Source organism: Serinus canaria, chromosome 2 (genome assembly GCF_022539315.1).
Source record: "Serinus canaria isolate serCan28SL12 chromosome 2, serCan2020, whole genome shotgun sequence".
NCBI classification, from domain to species: Eukaryota; Metazoa; Chordata; class Aves; order Passeriformes; family Fringillidae; genus Serinus; species Serinus canaria.
In genome coordinates this window covers 100,366,097-100,385,722 of record NC_066315.1, presented here as the reverse complement: position 1 = coordinate 100,385,722, position 19,626 = coordinate 100,366,097, and the positions used below count along the sequence as shown (strand labels likewise).

The window sequence follows — 19,626 nt, the reverse complement described above, 5'->3', positions numbered from 1 at the left end:
GACTTTGACTAAATTAGGTTAATTATCATTATAAGTTGTTTGAAGATTATAAAGATAACCATCTTTTGGTCTACCAATGCTCCCTGTAAGTTTGAGAAAGTTCTCACATCACAGCCTTAATTTACTTAAGGCTTGTGGAGTTGTTTCTCTTTTGTGACTGACCTGTGTAGCAACATAATCCTGTTGATTGCCAAGTTAGGGGATAAAGCCCATTTAAAATTTGTTTTTCCTCAATATGCAACTTCGTGCATTTCTGCCTTGTACAAGTGTTTGAGCTAGTAAAACTCAATATCATGAATATCCAGAAAAAACAAACATAAAGGAGGAAAAAACAGCTGGGAAGCATTTGTTTAGGAGGTTGATCAAATATTTACACACTTTTTTTTTCCTTCTGCCCAGTGTTCACTTTCCTGTGCAGGCACAGAAGTAGTTTTCTTTATGTGGGCAGTGCTTTTCCTGTAGACAATTCGACCTGTTTTGCAGACAGCAAGCAACACATAAACTTAAATTACCTTGGTGTGAGCTGCACTGCACTAGCCTGTGCTGTGAGGCAGGCAGAGCATACTAATTAGAAGCCCCCCCCCCCCCCAAGTTTTGATACTGTGCCAGTATTGAATCAAAGAGGAAATCAATGGCAAAAGTGGAATTTGACCAGCAGACTTGAATCAACATTTTCCTTGCAATGAAGAATGTCCTAGATCTTTCTGTGGCTGCAAATGGCCAGGTGCTTCAGCCAGACCCTCTGAGTGATTCACTGGTCAGGGAGGGATTGCAGCACTCCGGTCAGAAGTCCTGTGGTATCTTACAGACTCCTTCCAGCTTTTTCTGATGCCAAAGGAGGTATGTAAGGCACCAGAGCAGCCACTGTGGCTCGTACATGGGGCACTCAGTGAGTTGCTGCCTGTCTCTTCTTTCTGTTTCTTTCTTCTGCTCAGGTAGATTTGCTGCAGCTTGAGTCACATGGATTCCATTTGTCAGTTTCCAGGGCTGATGCAGTATCTTGCCTTACATCTTGATTGACTTTTCACTCTGTGCTTTTTGCTCTGCAGCTGCTCACAATTCTTTAGTGTAAGTTGTCACAGATGCAAACTTTGACTCACATGCTTGCAAAGTGAATCAGTGGCAACATCTGTTCCCCCAGAGGGATGGGTGCACCGGCCTCGAGCCACCCACAGCGGCAGTGCCTATGGAAGCTGGTATTTCCTGGCTTGCATTCTGGCAGGCATCTTCATTAAGGGGGAGAAGAAAATCAATCCACACTTCTGTGCTTTTGTGCAAAGGTGTGAGGATCTCTCCTGTGTTCAGAAAAGCAGGGTCAGGGAGAGGGAATCATGTGGCGTTACTACTAACAGGCATCTGAAGTTTTCAGTTGAATCCAAGATTCCCTATGTGGTTACTGCAGCCAGAGATGGCATTTGGAATGTGTGGCAGATGTACCAACACACTGTAAGAAATATTTTTTATTAAAAGAAAAACATTTTGTGGCATACATTTTCCTCTCTGTTGCTTTAGTGGACCTGCATGCCTGTACCTTAAGCTGGCCTGTGTGGATCTTCCATGGAGAGCTGAATGTGGATCCTTGTGGGATTCTACCAATCTACAGTGACATCTGCAGTCTGACAAATGAAACATAGTTGGATTCTGGGCAGAAGAGGAGATACCAAGAAGAGGAAAGCATGTGTGAGGCTGATTAGGCATCAGTTTCAGTCCTAATCATCACCTGGTCTGTAGTCCTTCTGTGATTAGATGCATATAAAGATCACCTCAGAAAAAATTCACGTTATTAAAAACTCTCAGACTTCAATGGTAAAATGGAAGAAAACCATGGAAGAAAACCAGAGATGAAGGGACACAGAGTCAGGAGCTGAGGCATTGTTTGATGAGGAAGGATCAAAATGAAGGGAGGTTTACCAGAATGGCTTAGTTTCCCCTTCCCTCTGTTATTAACACAAGGAACACTGCAAATTGTGGGTGAAGTGACTGTGAAAGAGTCATGGCAAGGTGTGGTTTCACATTATCTTTGTGGCTGTACTCCCCCATTGAAGTCTGGGTGGTCAGTGGGAATGTGCCTTTGATCCTGAGAGATCACAGGCTGGGCACCCAGGCTGGCCAGGGTGAGACATCTTGGCCTTCTCGTATTTTGAGGGTTTAAACTTCTTATTTCTATAGTTTAAAGGACGGAGTGCCTAATGGCAAGACAAGTATTCCCCTAGACAAAATCTTGGGTGTAAATCTCTCCAATCCTGGTGTGAGGAAATACAGAGTAGGCAGCCTGAGATCTCTGTGGTTTGCTGGCAGCATCTGTGCTGAGGGAATCTCAAGGGAGTTGCCTCTTTAGCAGACTCTTAGAACACCGGGTTACAAACAAGAGGTCATGGTACTTAGGAGGTGGCTTGATGGGAAGTTGATTGCAGGAGTAGGGCTGGCAATCAGAAGTGGGGTCATGAGCCTGGAAGTGCACTGGGAAGTGAGGTCACGAGAGGGAGAAGCTGAGAAACTGCCCAAAGATCTGTGTTTAAGTGCACTGCCACCCTTGGCCTCTCTTGCATGTTCCCATCTCTGTGTCCATAGTGCTTCTAGCAAGGATTAACAACCCACTTCCTGATGCACGAGGATATTCACTTGGATCCCATTTCTCTGGTATCCTTCAAAACACTTGCCAGCAGGCTGACAACAATCTTCTTTGTCAGTGTGAGGAAAAACCTGGGAACTCTGTGATCAAGTTCTCATTTTCATGGAAGCAACAGGAAAGGGTTGAGCCACAGGGGAGACATTTAGAGTCAAAGAATAGAACTTGCCTCAGCAAAGCTGTGATGCATATACACACAACATCTAGTAGGGCTTAGAAGTCACAGCCTCGAAGCACCAGGCCAGATTCTCTCTGAGAATGATCTTGCATAAGAAATGAGACTTAATGGCTATTTGTAATTTAAAAAAAAGGCTAGTTGTTTGCATGTGCTGTTCTCATGAGCCCTGTTTTTTCTCAGTCTGAGTAAAAAGAAAGCAAAATAATCTCTCATATTTTCCTTTGTTTTCCTATATATTAATAGAGAAACTAAAATTAAGCATGTAAAAAGGCTAGTGACATGCTTAATTAGTATTAAAGCATTAGAAAGGGAGATGGCAAATTGTTCTATGCAAGCAATAGAATAATTTTATGTGCTATCCTGCCCAATATTTTTGGCACTGTAATTTATGTTTTATTGGGAACATCTTCCTGAATGTGCAATAAGATCCTTACATGTACATATTAACAATGTCCTCTTACAAGGAGGCCTTAGAGGGGGATTTTGTGATCTTTAGGAGAAGCAAGCGAGATGAGGGATTTCCTTAGAACTGCATTGATCTGTAAACAAAATTTCTTTCCATATCTCTGAAAATTTAAATGTCATCTCTTAAGCATAAAACAATAGAAGTATCTCAGGGTTTGCTCATTTTGAATAATTATTTTAATTGAAATGCTGGATTGTGTTCTAATTCCTACAACAAAATGTCTTGCAGGCACAGAGAAGAGGAATTATTTGTGGAATGCATCATCAGCCAAGTCTCAACACACACACTGGAAAGAATTGGCGTAGGCTCACCTGGTTTTGCATGCAGAGGAGTCTTGAAGTGGAGGAGTTTGGACTGGTTTTTCTTTTTAATTCTTTTCATTAATGCTACAAAACAACAGATGCAAATTTCCCATTGCCTGCTTGCTTTTCACAGTAAACTAGTTGGGAAAAGGTCAAGAATAGAACGTGAGCGTAGGATCAGAGGAGGCTTGAGGAAAGGAACGTGAAGAGAGAGGAGAGAGGCAGCGTGAGGTAGAGTAAGCTAGCGAGGAGCAGGAGAGGAGAGGAGAGTTAGGAGAGGAGAGGAGAGGAGAGGAGAGGGAGAGGAGGCGAGGAGAGGTAGAGGAGAGGAGGGCGAGGAGAGGCTGAGGTAGTAGAAGAGGAGCGGAGAGGCAGGTGCGAGGAGACGGCGAGTAGAGGAGGCATGCAGGAGCAGCGGAGACGCGAGAGCGCTTCTTATCTTCTTTCGTATTATCTTCTCTTCTTTCTTCCTTCTATTCTCTTCTCTTCTCTTCTCTTCTCTTATCTCTCTTCTCTTCTCTTATCTTCTATTCTCTTCTTTTTCACCTATCTTACAATAATCATATAGTCTTCTCCTTAATGTACTGCTTAGTACTCATTTTCTGGTTGCAGCAATTTCTTTTGTAGTCTGGAATTCTTACAGAGGCTGAGGAAATGAGACCTACCAGTTGGAATTGATTGCAGGTGTCATTAAGTCTATATGAAGAATTGATTTTGTTTCCCTCTAGTGATGAGGTAAAAAAACCAAACCAAACCAAACCAAACCAAACCAAACCAAACCAAACCAAACCAAACCAAACCAAACCAAACCAAACCAAACCAAACACCACAAAAAAACCAAGCAAACAAACAGAAAAACACAAATGAAAATTATCAAGATTTTGGTTTGTATTAAAATAAATATGGACTTTTAAACTTTTTTTTTCTCCCCAAATAAGAATGAAAACTCCCCAAATATATTTTATGTCAAATGAAACCTTATGTTTAATCCTAAATGAAACATTTATTTTCCCAAGCGTTTACAAGAAAAGCAAAGGAAATGAAGGGATAGAGTCACAAAACTGGAAAGTGAAATGGACAGTTGGACAGTTTTAGCTTAGTGCCAGAGAACTGTTCTGTCACTTTTCAACTTTGTATAAATATTTATTAGAAAACAGAAATGAGCCCAGAGGACTGTTACAACTTGCAGGCTACCTTCACCTCCTCCTTTGTCTATTTCCCTTGAAGATTTAAAAAAAATATTTAACAAAAAGTAGACTAGAAGGCAGCATCTTCACTCCCATCCTTTCCTGAAGCACAGCAGTGGTAAAGACAAAGGGTGAGTTCACACACACCTTCTTTGCATGGCATAACATTTAACCACTCCTGACATGTACAACTCACTTTTCCTGTGCTACCAAGCCCCTGGAGCACAAAGCAGTGAATTTTAACTCAGATCTCTGTAGCAAACATCCAAACCATCAGGTTTTAGTGGTGCTCCCTCAGTCACTTCTGCTGAAGCTCTTCTACCCTGTTTTTTAGGGTTTTTGGGAGGTAAGACAACTAGAGGAAGTGAATGTGGCTCCCTACCCCAAGGGGTAGGATGTTCAGCTGGAAGGTGAGAAACCTGCAATTCAGGGTTTTTAAAGTTACTGATTGCTAGTGAAATAAGACAGCCTGGCAGATTGAGGTAGATGACCTGCCCTGAGCAAGAGAAGAGTTGATATCATGGGTGAGCTTCTGGGAGGTGAGGGCCATTGGTTACATCTCCTCTGGCAGAGGAGGAAAACCAGTGTTTTCTCACATCCAGCTGTGTTTTCCCTCTAGTATAATACTAGCTGAAAGTATACCACAACTGATACTCTCCCAAGTCTGCTTTTTTAAACTTTTCTTCAAGCCAAAATGATTTGGTGAATTTGACCAGCCTGCCCTTTGCTACATATATTACATGGCAGGTATCCCACCAAATAAAAAATGTCCTTGAACATGTGTGAATTTACAGTACAAGTCCAGAATAAACAGTGGGCTGAATTAAGTCGTTAAGGTGAAATTCACCTTTCCTTTCAGAAAGCTCTAGAAATCAAGACTATACATGGCATTTCTCTCAACACAAATGGAGCTGTAGCAGAGTAGTCTATAGGCAGCAAAGAAATTTGAATTGTAGATTTTATAGGGTAGATACCATATCTTCTAGGTATAGTTTTATGCTTGGTCTAAGCCTTTGACTGAATAATCTTTGCTGAAGTTGCCTGCAGCGTTTGGGTGCCTGTAGAGAGAATATTAAATAAGAGGAAACAAAATACTTTACATGTGAAGATGAGCTGAGAGAGGCCAGGTTTAGCCTTGAATAGGTTTTCCAGAATTGTACGTTTCTGTGGTAGCATATTCATGAACAAGGAACCTTCTTGTGTTTTCCTGATACAGACAAGGAAAAAGTCTGAGACCAAGCCAGTCTCTCTGCATGGAATCAAGTCACTCCTCCCTTGGATTGTGGAAGCTTGCAGTCTACTTCCAATTCAGCTGTAATTTTCCAATTTACTGTATTTTTGTAGGAAAGGGTACCTGTGTATGTGACTTTGTTTATGCACAGCAAGAACTTTTGTTGGCAACCTCAGCTTATGCTCACAAAGTCTATTTAAGTTGAGCAAGCTGCATTAATAGCAGTCAAGCATTAGTGTTCAGAGCTTGAGGGTAATCAAAGGGAGGCAGTGAAAAACGAGGTTTTTTTCCTACACAATTCTTTATTAGAGCTAAAAAATGAAAAGCAATTTTGAAAAAGTGAGAAAGTTTCATTTTGTCTATAAAATGTCAGGATAACCAGACAAAAATGAAAAGGGAGAATCAAGCTCTGACCCAGGTGTTCCATAAAAGATCTCCACTGAATTTTCCCTTGGGTAGCTGAATTGAGGATGCTGAAACAGATTCTTTCTACACTGGTGACACCTAAGTGACCAATACTTGTTTGTATTTGTACTTGTCCTTGTTTTGCCAGGACTCAGCATCAGGACTTTCTTGTGGCATTAAAATACAAAATTTCAGTTTATTTCAGAACAGAAAAAGACAAAAATGATCTTCTACGCATTTTGCCACTGTGGCTAAGTAAATACATATAATTTACTTTACGTTTTATATAGTACATATGCATAGAATATATGAAAATTTATGCTAAAAGTCACATAAAAAGTAATTTTTAATTATACTATAAAACTGAAAATAATTTCGGATTGATCAAAAACTTTCATTTGACATAAAGTCAAATATTCAGTTTCCTTTGTAAGGTTTTAAACTCTTTTTTAAACGCCTTCAAAGTAATTGGACAACTTTAAAGTAAAAATGCCATTTTAAACAAAAAGGGAAAGAATACTGAAAATATAAAATGAAACACTTTGGCCTGTCATTCATCTTTCTAAGAGCTCATTGTCAAAACTGTTAATTAAATTTCATCTATCCTTTCTCTGCCCCCTTGCAAGAAGTGGTTTTCAGCATGTGAAATACTCACTGAGCATAAATAACCTAATCTACCCTAGAGACCTCATGCTGCACTCCTTTCTCTAGTTTGCACATTTTATTTGCCATTATTTGCATGCTCAAATAGCTGCCCTGATGTTCACTTACCCACTGAGCTGTGCACAGAAGTGTACAAGGCACACTCCTCAGAAGTTTTAACAGAAAGATCTGTGATATCAATATGCTATGATTGCTGCAGAATTTGAACAGCTGCCCCAATAAATCTCCAGAAGTGCAGTGAGCAGCGCTGACAGAAGCTCCAATAATGCCATGCTACCCTGCTTCCCATGGGTTTTCCTTTCCTGCCTCCTCACGGTCAGCCACGCTGGTGCTGCTCCATCTGCTCAACTCCGAGATGAGTCTGTGTGCTTGCAGAGGAAATTGGATTACTTTTTGCACATTTACATGCTTGTTTTCATTTCTTCTGTCAAAAACATTTCTGACCTGGGAAAGAAGGAGTTAATAAAAATAGGCTTTTTGCTCTTGAAATGTCAGCCGCAGCTTCTCATCACCCCATGAAAAGCCCTCTTGTTTCCTTGCTCAGCTCCTCCTGAACTTCAAACAGTCCTATAATCCCTTTGACCTTAGAAGGTCAAAGATATATAAAATGTATCATTCTTTGTGTAAAAGTGCATTAATCATTCTTACCTAGCTTTTTATTCTCTTTTGAGGGCCCTGTGATATTTTAATTCTTGAGCCACCTTCTAGCATTAACATATATAACTTCAACTCTTTTCTTGAGCAGGTGAAAAGAGGAGAAATCCTTTCTGTCCCTCCTTTTGCAAACTCACTGAATAGAGGCATATAATTTATTTTAATGATTAATTTAATTGCATAATTTAAAACATTAATATTAATTCAAAATGCACATATGTATGTCCAATTGCACTATAAATATTGTTTAATTAAAGAGTGGAAGCAGATATTTAACTATGCTGCTCTCAATTTCTATGAATTTAGCAGGACTTGAAAGTTCTGGGAGTAAATTCTGATGTCAATGGAAATCTGGAATTTAATTTAGGTCAATGAAAAAAACCCTCTGGACTTTCGGCTGAAGACAGAATTTGTTTTCCTTGAGGAGCCGTATCCTGCAGTGTGGAGGGAAAGGGAATAGCCAACATGAAAACCCCTCTAAAAACGAAGCAACTTCAGACAAACTTAATTAACTGTGTGGAGCCTGTCAAAGGTCAGGGCGAGCTCACTGCAGGAAATGCAAGTGCAAGACTGAAACATTGGCAACGAGAGGGTGAGGGCAAAGGCAAGATGAGCCTTTCAGGCAGGCACGGCTCTGTGCTGGAGAGCCAAGCCACCCGTGTGTGAGGTGCCTGCCAGGGAAGAGCTCCTGCCTCCTTGGGTCCTGCCTTTGTCTGACAGAGTGTATTGATGCCAGCAGGCAGCAATTGTCACAGAACAGAATCACACATCACTCGGGTCATCGTGCACATGTGTGCTCCTGCATCAGGCCCTCAGTCAGAGCAGGCAGAGGAATGGGCTGGATGGAGGAGGCTGGGGAGAGCTGGGCTGGCACTGGAGCTGTTTTGGGCCTGACTTGTGCTTTCTCAGCTACCCATGCTACTCTTGGAGGAGCAGCTTTCTTGAACTGAGGTACGTGTTCACTAGTACTTCAGTTTTCTTTCCTTTTGTTTGTCTTTCTTTTTTCCAAGTAAGATTGCTTGCCAATGGGTTGGCAGAACAGTTTTTGACTCTAGTTCCATGAGCAATGTTGGGACTGTCACATATTTGGAGCAACTCTGCACGAGATGCTTGGAAAGGGAGGGCACAGAAGCATTTTGAAATGGTGAGGCCAGAAAGAAAACCACTGACTGCAGAACTACATCAAAGTGTCACAGCTGGGGAAAGCCCCTTGAGGTGATATCTACTACCTTTGTACTGATATTTTTTCCTGGGTAAACAGCGTTTTGTTTACTTAGCGCTTAGTGCCTCGCACTAAAAGAATAGAAGTAGCAACCGATTGTTGCGTCGATAAGTCAGAGAGGTCATGCTGATGGGCCCAGATCTGTCCCCCTTTTTCTTGACCCTGCTCTTGTAGGACTGCAAAACAGTCTTGGGGACATACAGGGGCACAGCAATGTCCTGAAATTTGGGTGTCTGACACAGCTGTTCTCAGTTTCCTTCAGCCTTCCTGGCATTATTCCAGACTCAGCATAAAGCAGTCACTAATCCCCTTAAACCTTTGGAACAGAACAACAAAATGATGAGAGAAGGACAGCTCAAAGTAGATGAGCAATCCAGGGAAAAATGCGCATTTTAAATGTGCTGTTCTTCCCTACAGGGAGTGGCAAAATGCCTCTCACTGATGGTTGTCTCCCTCTGGCTACAGAAAGGCTGCTTCTGACAGCTGTACAGTTCCCGGGCTTTTTTATCTTTCCCTCTCTCCTCCCCTTGCCACAGGTAGCAAGGGGAGCTGCACCAGCTCTGACTTTTTACCAGTAAGTTCTGTAAGCTGAAAATGAAATAAAATTATGGATTGATGCTGGTAGGGCAAGGGTGCACTACAAACAAAATATTCTCTCTGTTGACAGCATGAACGGATGAGCCATTGGGCTGCTCATGCCTGGGAAAAGCACGTTGTAAACCAGAGAACTGAAGTACTCTTGTACCTGTGAGAGACTGTAAAACTCTCCTGCTTCAGAACATGGGATCCTGCCATCAAGTCAATCTCAGACCATCAGCCCTCGACCCTGCAACAAATGTTGTCTTCCCAGTCCTTTGGCACTCGCCACCCTTGCAGCAGGGCAGATTTCTGCAGTTGTGATGGGTGCCCTAAGCTCAGAGCGACAGCTCCCTTTCCCCCTGAGCTTCCCTATTAGCCCTTTCTTCCCCCCAGTGTGGTGAGGTCCAGCTTCCTTCCTACTGCAGCTGCCTCTTCTCTTTTCCCAGTATCAAAACTCACAAATCCCACCACTGCCACCCTCAAGGATTTTAAATAACTTTAACAGGTTCTTTCCCTGGGTCATTTCACTGTGCCCTTGGGCTGTTTTTTGTTTTTATTTTAATCTCCTATTATCTTTTAATTTAATTTTATTTTATGAAACTTCGGCAACTTTTGTTCTGAAAGAGCTCAGGCCTCCCAGGGATGTGATCCATTTTAACCTCCTACCTTGGGCACTGATCCTGGCTTTCATCTACCCCCCTGCAATGCACTGCTTTGGCCACTCAGCCAACAGACTGTGCAGGAGGGGCTTTTCCCAGACAAATTCCCACATATGAGGTCTCAGAATCACACCATGGGAGATATGTATTTACTGTTCTTTGTCAATACCTACTTCTTTGCCCAAGCCACGAGGGCTTGCTGTCCTAATCCTGCTAAAGGTAATGGCCCAGCCATTACGAATCTCCGCCCGGCTCAGACATTTGATATTGTGCATGAATTTCACTAATTTACCTCCCAGAATTTGAGAGAGGTGGGTCCGTAATTTAAGCCTGATTTGTGATTCCAGCCCAGCTTGGAAAACCATTGAAATCTAACCCTCCCTGACGGTAGAGGGGACAGAACTCTCCTCCAGACTCTTGCAGAGGAAAGTACGTAGTTGCCTGCAGGTTTATGGTGTGTGTGTGTGTGTGTGTGTGTGTGTGTGTGTGTGTGTGTATGTGTGTGTGTGTGTGAAAAAAAAAAGCATAAAACTGAACCTAGGAACCATCAGGCCAGGTGTTTCACTCAGTGTTATGGGTTTCAGGGTGTTGGCAAGCTGTGATGCTCTTAATGGACGTCCCAGGTTTCCTGCTGGGACAGAGAAATGGTGCATTTAGATATTAGTAAAGAGCATTTCCAGATACACTTGTGAAGGGAAGAATTGAAATTGCAAGGGCTTGGGTGAAAGCTGAAGAATCTCTTGTTTATATATCTGGGAACAATGAATAGTTTATTCTGGGTACTTCAATGTGCAGGAGGGGTTCTGCTTTATCCCTCTCCTTTCGGTGGAAGCCCTGACTGCTTGCCTTGTCCTTGCTCAGATCCTTCCCAAAACAGAGAGGAGTGAACACAGCCTGAGATGTGCACCACATACTGAGCTCCTACCTGTTTCTGGTGAATATGAGGAGGAGTTCAGGAGAAGGATTTGAGGATTTAATTTGCTTTCTTTTCCTTTTATAGTGGAGCAAGTCTAGTAAGCCTGCCTATGAGAAAGACTTTTCATGTGTTACAAAAAAGCTGGCTGCATGAAGCTGACAGTTCATTGGTATCCAGGAAGAGGTCGATTTCTTTCTTTATAAACATATCAGAATAAGGCTATAGAAGTAATAAAACATTAAACCTTCACCTATGGAGTTTCTTGGACTCTCCATCAGAAGAGAAGTGAGGGAAAAAGTAAAAAATCATCAGTATGCTTGTGCATATGTACTGGATTATTTCTCCAGAAAGGAAAGGAGTCAGTCTGTGAGTATCTTTTGCAGGTAAGGAGGAAAATCACATTACTTCTAGCTGTTGGATTTACAAACACCCACCTTCCTTTACTAGAGAAGCCAACAACTTTCTGGATCACGCTGCTTCACAAATCTTAGGAGATGATTAAAGAAAGGAGCTAGTCGCGATCTAGAATTTATTAAAATTGGCTGTGACTTTGAGAAAACCTGCCTTTGTGCTGCCTGGAGAAGAATCTGTGCATAATATCTGCAGTGTTCTTATTTGGTTTCCTATTATTAGTCAGATTGATTTTTCACCTGTTTTTTCTTTAGTACTCTGTAATGGGAAAATTACTCTGAAAAGTCATGACTAAACTAACAGCACCTGTAGCCAATTTTGCTTTTGTAACTTTGAGCTGATTTAGATTGTGGTGGTAAGGAAGAGAACAGTACTTTTGCACCAGTCCCATTCCCAGATTGCAGAGATCTAATTCAAGCTCTTTGGGAGTGTTGTAGCACCCACATCTTGGGTGCTTCCAAAGAGCTTGGGACTGCAGGCAGGAAGCATCTTGCCTTCTTCACCCCATGCCACTGGAAAGGGGCAGCAGACCCAGCCAGGGTGTGGACAGGGAAGCTACATTTGTCAGTGGAGCTGGGCTTCTCTTGCTCGAGAAGAAGTGGTTCACCCTGAGGAAAAGGACTTTCAGTTCAGGAGATGCAGGCAAAAGGAAGGGCAATGCCCTCATGACTCCTTGGTGTACAGTCGCTCTGTGATTCTGCTGAATATTCAGATGGGTGACAATATGCTGTGCAAGATGGGATCAATAAGAGGATGGGACCTGCAGGAATCCTCTCTTGATCAACACGTTCGTTGGACTATGAAGATCAAGATGGAATTGGGAAGGAGAAGCAAGGTAGAACAGGAAAGTACCACAGGAGATATGACAAGACTGGAAGGGTAATGTGAGGCTTGAATGGTTAGCACTGCCTTGGGCTGACACTGTCTGCTGCCAGAGGATGATCTCTGTTGCCTTCTGTAACAAAACAGAAAAAGACATCTTTTACTTGGAGTGTGCAAGGTGGATCCAGAATATCTACTGATGGTTCAGGGCCTCCACTGCATTCACATGCTTAAGTACAGGAATGTAATAAGAAATGCAAAAAATGCAAAAAATGCCCAAAAAACCTGCCCCAAAGGGAGAGAATTTCTGATGTAGAAGAGATGGGGTGGCTTAGCAGTGAATGTAGGCTGGATATTGGTAGCCCTCATGGAGGACTCCAGAGCTAATCTGCCAGGTTGCTCTGCCCTGGCAGATAAAGCGTGAACAGAAGGGATAATTAAGAATGGATAATTAGGCTCCCCAATGACAGTCAAACTGGAATGAGGTTTAGAGGTGGGATGAAGGTACCGAAGTCAGAATCTGGGAATTATGCTGCATTTCACCAGAATGTCTGGTCAAGAGGGTCCTTAGAGGCTTAACCACAAAATTAGGGACTATAAACTGCAGAACAGATGAGATACAGTTTAAGAAATGTAAGACAAGCAGGTCAGGATTAGAGAAAGAAAATTAGCAAAGGTCAAAGCAGAAGTCGTTGAAGAAGGGTCAAGAGCTAAGTAGGGAATTACAAGTGAGGTTCAAAGGCCAAAACAAAGATTGAGCAGACAAGGAACACTGCACGCGGAGTGGTTATACATTGGATATACATATACCCCATAGCAGAGTCTACCTATACTGGATTAACTAGGACCAGAAATTCTGATTTTGTTCTGTGTCTCAGATGTGTCTCAGGGACCCAGCTTGGAGGCTGCACTTGTCTTTCTTCAAAGAAAGGAGTTTTATTTATCACAGACAGAATCCTCTGAGATTCTCCCTTTTCTAGACTCTACGAAGATTGAAAGAAAAAAAGCTGAGGCACGTGATGGTTGTTCCTTCTTCTTGTTTGAGGCAAAACCCCAAAATAATTTCCAATGTCGAAACATTTCTAATTTAGACCTTTCTAGACACTCAAGTCTAACTGTTGGAATTTCTGAATGACTTCTGTGGTCTGTGTGCCATAGGCTGTGATCACCCCAGTCTCTCTTGACAGTAAGTGTCAGGATGTTTTAGAGGATGTCACACCTTGTAGCACCTACAAGGGCTCCTTAATTGTTGCTGTGGATTATTCAACTTAGTATTCTCTTTCCTCTGAGTCAAAAACTGGCAAGCTGAGAGAAGAGAGTAAAGTCATTACCATTTTCTTTTTCTTTCAACAGGCTACAGACCCATATTATCAACTGCAATGAAACAATGCTGGAAAGGAATTGAATATTTTGGTGGAGAGTACTTGTATGAGCTTCAAAATCATGTGTGTTCCAGCTGAAAGATCAACATAATTTTGGTTTTAAAATGCTGACTCTGCTCTGGACGGCTGCTGCTATTATGACTTCATTAGTGTGGCACAGATTCTTGTCTCCCTCACCCTGGCTTTACTCTGAAGTAGCTCTGTCAGCTCACTGGAGATATATCTGACTTAATTCAAGACGAGAATCAGGACACAAATGTCATCTGCCTAACTCTTTCAGACAGGCAGGAACTTCTGGTTTGGATCTCTTTGGGTTAAGAGGAAAAAAAAAAAAGCAAAAAAAAAAAAAATTTAAAACCTCAAAAAGAAACATAACCTTTCCTTCCCCTCTATTTAGTGTGCTGGAGCTGCCCCACAATGAGACAGTGCATTTTCTATTTTTCCTTCTGGGAAGCAGCTGGCTCCCCAGCAGTGACGTGTGGACCCAGCTCAGTTTGCTGCTGGAGCAGGAAGCAGTGGGTTTGCAGGGCTGACGCACTTTGGCTGCCTCTGCCACCCTCCAGCCTCTGATGGCACAGGCCAAGCTCATGCAGACAGATATGACCTAGAAGGATGTTTATGCAATAAAGCAATGAAGTATTTGTTTCAGACAGCTCTGATGACACTGAAATTATATCACTAGAAAAGCATCTTCTCTGAAAATAATTGCAGCCTACTGCTAGATCTAGATTTTGACAGATTTTGAAAAAAAAATTTACTGCCTACATGACCTGGTGTGGGTGTAGTGCAAAATATCAAGCTAAAGCAGAGATGATGAGAATGACAAAACATTCACATGGCATGAGTAAGGTCCCAGTGCAGAAAAATGGCAGATTTGGGAGTTTGTTCTGGGTTTTCACAGAATCCATGAAACCATGATAACTGTGTTGTGGTGGGTTGTCCGTGGCTGGATGTCACTCTATGCCACCCAAGCCGTTCAATCCTTCCCCTCCTCAGCTGAACAGGGGAGAGAACATGTAACAAAAAGCTTGTGAGTCAAGACAAGGACAGGGAGAAATCCCTCAGTATGAAAGCCACGGGCAAAACACACTTGACTCGGGTAAATTACTTATTTATTAATAAAGAAATGAGAGTAGGGTGATGAGACATAAAGCAAAACCTAAAATACCTCCCCCCTACTTCTCCCTTTTTTCCAGGCTTAGCTTTAATCATAAATTCTCTACCTCTGTTCCCCCAGCAGCACAGGGAGATGGGGAATGGGGTTTGCAGTCAGTTCGTCACGTTTCTGCTGCTCTTCCCTATTCAAGAGGAGGGTTCCTTATGATCTTACTGTGCTCCAGTGTGGGTCTCCTTCACAGGGTGCAATCATTCAGGAACAGATTACTCCAGTGTTCCCCTGTGGGGTCACAAGTCCTGACAGAAAACCTGCTCCAGCAAAGGCTTCTCATGAGGTCACAGCCTCCTTCAGGCATCCACCTGCTCCAGTGTGGGGTCCTCCAGGGTCTGCAGGTGGATCTCTGAACCATCTCGGACCTCCATGTCTGCAGGGAGAAAACCTGCTTCACCATGGTCTTCACTATGGGCTGCAGGGGAGCCAGTGCCTGGAGCAACTCCTGCTCCTCTTTCTTCACAGACCTTGGTGTTAGCAGCTGCTGCTCTGACATATAAATTATTGCTCCTCTCTCTGGCTGCAATTTGCTCTTGTGTAGTAGCTTTGCCCCCTTTTATCTACATTATCCCAGAGGCTCTACTGTTGCTGATGGGCTCAGCCCTGGCTACTAAAACCTTGCTCAGCAAACTTGATAGAAGCGTACAGGTCCGGTGGTTTGCCAGAGGAAAAGAGATTGGAAATTTTTTCTCCAGTGTGAGCTCTTTGCTTGTGAGTACAGTTAAAGATGTTGAGAGAGAATTCTGTGTGACAATTGGCACAAAGCCCATTGGACCCAAGGGGTTTTGATTTCTTACACAGGCCAGAAGAAGACCTTATGAACTGTTGTCTTGCCAGGGCAAGTGACACAAACAGATTGCTAGTATAAACAGTGATTTATTGGTATTAATTAATTATGACCAACTAATGGCAGACCTACTAATTGTAGATACCAACCAATTATTCTTAAGGAAAAATACTACCCCTGCAACTTTTCTCCCACTGGTCTAGGAGAATTTGATCTGATCTTCTTTAGATGGTATGAGGCCCAAGGTCACTCCTAGACTTCTGACTGATGAATGGGAGTTGTTGAAGGATGTTGTTTTTATTTGGTAGTTTGGTTTAAACCAACATATGACATTGTCTACACACTGCCAGAGGCTTTGGAAGTGGAGTTTCTAGAGCCATCTACAAACCAGTCATCATAGTACTTTGCAGACTGTGCTGTAGCTCATGCAAGCCAGCACTTTACTACTACACAAAACAATAGGCTGAATTCATCAAAGTGATAGTGGGGTCAAAAGGGTAGAGTTGCCAAGGCATAACTCACCGTAGTCAAAGGTAATTTTAGTTTTATTTCCTTTTTGATTAATGTTTAAACGTTGATTAAAATTTTTCCAGGGGAGAACAATAGAGCTGTGGGATAGATGTTTAACTGATAATGCAAAACAATTAAAAATAAAAAGTCCCCCTAAACCTCTCAGCAGAACTTTTTCCAAGAGAAGTCCTTCATGTCAAAGCTAAACATGCAGCTCCCTTTCCACCTCTGTTGCTCTGCGAATGAGGGCTGTCGGTAAATAAAACTAACGTGTTGCCCATCTGTTATGCACAGCTAAAGGAAATTTAAAGACAATACTACCAGAACTCCCAAAGATACCATCTAACTCCATAAATAATTTATTTTTACAGCTCAGATCAAAGAGCTCGTGGATACTGGGCTCATTACGTCATGGCGTGCCCTTTGGAAGAAACTCCCACAGTCATGTGATTGTTTTTCCACTGCCCTCTGAAAAAGTCCTCAGGCTCAGAAGTTCCCTTTGCTCTGACTCCCTCTCCCGTCCCTGGGATTATGTTCCATATCAGTTATGCTGTGGCTGTTCAAACCATCCTCTCTAGATTAGCAAGGATTTTTACTTTTCCCGGATGCTGCTGAGATCTCCTGTTGATCTGAGGAAGGTGTTGGGAAACAGTGTGAATGGTGGACCATCAGCAACACCTTGAAGAAGGGACTTTTCACCCCAAAGTGTGACGCTTCAGGAAAATGTTGGTGCCATTCCTACTAGATAAAGCAAGGGAGGATCAGGCTTTGTGGACCATGCCATGGCCTGGGGCCTCAGCTCTTGTGTAGTGGATTAGAAGTGGTATCATGGTGTTATCACACATGGGAGACTAACACCTCTCGCAATATTTTTAAAGCAGGCCAGAGCATGCAAGGTTATGTGTCATGTTGGGTGATGTGTCTGGCGTGTCAAGCCACAAAAAGTGGAGAACAGGCTGCATGGAGGGGCAGACAAGTGTCAGCTGGGAATACTCATGATGGTCCAAGGCAAGGGAGCAACCAAGATGTTGGCTTTTCAGTGCTGACTGCTCTGTATCTATGGACAACTTAGAGTTCACAACCAGATGCAGATTAATGCAGAGAAGCCAGACAAAATCAGTCTTCTCATTCCTGCTTAAATGGTTACTACTGATTTTTCTCATGAAGCAAGGCATATTGCTTCATCTATATGGCAGCCATGGATAATGGCTGTCATGTTGTTCCCAAGGAATACTTTTTGGAAACTGGTCCTTTAAATCTGGCAGAGCAAAACATCTTTGGTTCTAACACAGTCATTTTGAGATTTGATCTTCCTCTCAGGCTGGTAAGCATTCTTAAATTCTTTTTCTTCCTTCTTTTACTTTGAAGTGTTGCTGAGGAAACTTGATGACTTTAGCACACTGCCTGTGATAACATTGATAAAAATAATCTCTGTAGCAGTCTGGAGCCCTCTAAGAAGCAGACTGCATGCACAGCTCAGGCAGCTTACAAAGCTCTGACAGTAGGAAAGCGTGGCCAGGGCCGGAGATGGGTGGTAAAACAAGCCCCATTTCTTGTAGCCTGTTCAGCCAGGAGGGGCTGGGGAGAATGGTCACACTCAGAGATTACTTTGGCAGCTCCTTAAGTTTCCCTGCTTGTAGCCACTTTTCATTCTCTGGAGGCTGAGGTCCCTGTTTGGTGGGCTGGGCAAATGTGTTTTGAATTGCCACTCAGGGTATGTCTGAGCACTGAGATGAGCACTAGGGCTGCTCACAGTGCAGATCAGCATGCATTCTGTTAGCTCTCTAAATTACAGGAATGGGACCACTTATTTTTGAGAAAGAAATCTCGGCTACACCTTCTTCTAAGCTCTAATTATTTACACATACACAAGAAAAGAGATTTTCCTCAACTTTACATACTTAAGGCAGTAGCTAAATATCTCAAGATCTCATTACTTTAACATACTCTTTGCTTTAATAACCTGCTTTAATTTATTTTTATTTAATGTATTTTACTGTGTTGGATCCATATCTTTTAAAAAGACAAGAGGAAATATGAGTAATTAGAAAGTAGTAACATCTGTACTGAATGATTCTTATTGCTTAATAAAAAACTTTGAAAGTGAAATAAAATATTAAGACTACCATGAAATACCTGAATGTGGCTGGTATAGCTTTTGCAGTCTATTAATAAATTTCACTTAGGTCATAATAAAATAAAATAACAGATGGAGGAAAGTTGGTTGATACATTTAATTTAATTCTCATCTTGGTAAATAGCTTGCCCAAAATGGACAGTTATGGTGTGAGAAACAAAGTGTTTTGAGAAATCCCCCTTCCTGCCTTGGCAAACTCCAAGAATATTGTAGCAAAATGTTTCCAAAAAGGGAGCTGAATTCATATCTTGTGATAGGAATTGCTTTATTTGCTAATGATATGCAATAGGACACAAAAAATGTGCCGTGTAATAGCACAAAATTGTTTCAGCGAGTGTGACTGAGGAGAAAGTCAGATGGACTTAACTTTCTTGAATGAATGACAAAATTCAGAGGAGGCTAGAAAGTAACATGTTTTTGGAAGAATCATCTGGAACTCTGATTTACCCTATCACCACAGAAAAAGATCTTAAACAAAAGCCAACCAACAGAGATAAGGGAGATCTCTGCAATGGGAAGAGAGAAGATCATTTTGGTTACTTGCTGTAGGTCTTGTGTGTCTGCCACAGAATCACCTAGACATGGCTGGAAACTGAACTGCATCCTGAGAGTTGGACTCTGACCCAGTATGGCATTTTTTAGATCCTGAAAATTGGTATTTGGGTGGTGTGGTGAAAGCTTTGCATTCAGCAGATTTGCATACTGAGAAATAGGATGTCAAACAATTAAATGCTCTGATACCTTCACAGTGATGTGGCCTCATCAGAAATACTGTGCTCAGTTCAGTCAGCCAAGCTGTTTTAGACTTTGTTCTGGAAAAGAGATAAATGCCTCTGGAGATGCTGAAATGGCCAGTTCTTGAAGATAAGGCTGTGGACTAGCTGGGGTGATTCCTCTGACACAGTGGTGCATTTCCTTTGTCTCTAGCATGTTAAATATTTAGGCAGTGACTGTTTCATTTCCTGAAGTTTCATTCATCTTGTTTAAAGATGCACTTAACTGATATTTAATAAAATATTGTGGATACTCTTGAATTTAATGAGTTGCCATGTCAGATTTCATTTAAAATCTTTGATTTTTTTGTCTTACATTTATAGCCTAAAGCTCTGTTTTTCATTTTGACCAGAATTATTGCTCTAGCTATTGGCACTGGGTTCCCTGTATTTACATACCTGCAAAATAAAGATTGAGCCAAACTAAATTAAAACTTAATAATAATAAAACCTCCTCAGAAAACGAAAACAACAACTGAGCTCCATACTTCACCTCCTCAGAAATCCTAAACCACAACACATCAGCAAAAAGTACCTTTTTTGCT

General features: G+C 42.0%; 2 long non-coding RNA genes across 4 annotated transcripts; both read left to right on the top strand.

Annotated features, from left to right (window-relative positions):
- The first annotated feature begins 672 nt into the window (after positions 1 to 672).
- On the top strand, positions 673 to 3,701 carry LOC108962099 (uncharacterized). Its single transcript, XR_001990617.3, has 3 exons — positions 673 to 840; positions 1,513 to 1,723; positions 3,502 to 3,701. It is a non-coding gene; the product is annotated as an uncharacterized LOC108962099 (long non-coding RNA).
- Positions 3,702 to 4,102: 401 nt separating this feature from the next.
- LOC115484589 (uncharacterized) lies at positions 4,103 to 19,347 on the top strand. 3 transcript variants are annotated; one of them, XR_007776957.1, is made up of 3 exons: positions 4,103 to 8,666; positions 9,605 to 11,474; positions 13,678 to 19,347. It is a non-coding gene; the product is annotated as an uncharacterized LOC115484589 (long non-coding RNA). The 3 variants fall into 3 exon arrangements; XR_007776958.1 differs by having other exon boundaries at positions 4,103 to 10,604; positions 11,176 to 11,474; XR_003945258.2 differs by having other exon boundaries at positions 4,103 to 11,474.
- The last annotated feature ends 279 nt before the right edge of the window (positions 19,348 to 19,626 follow it).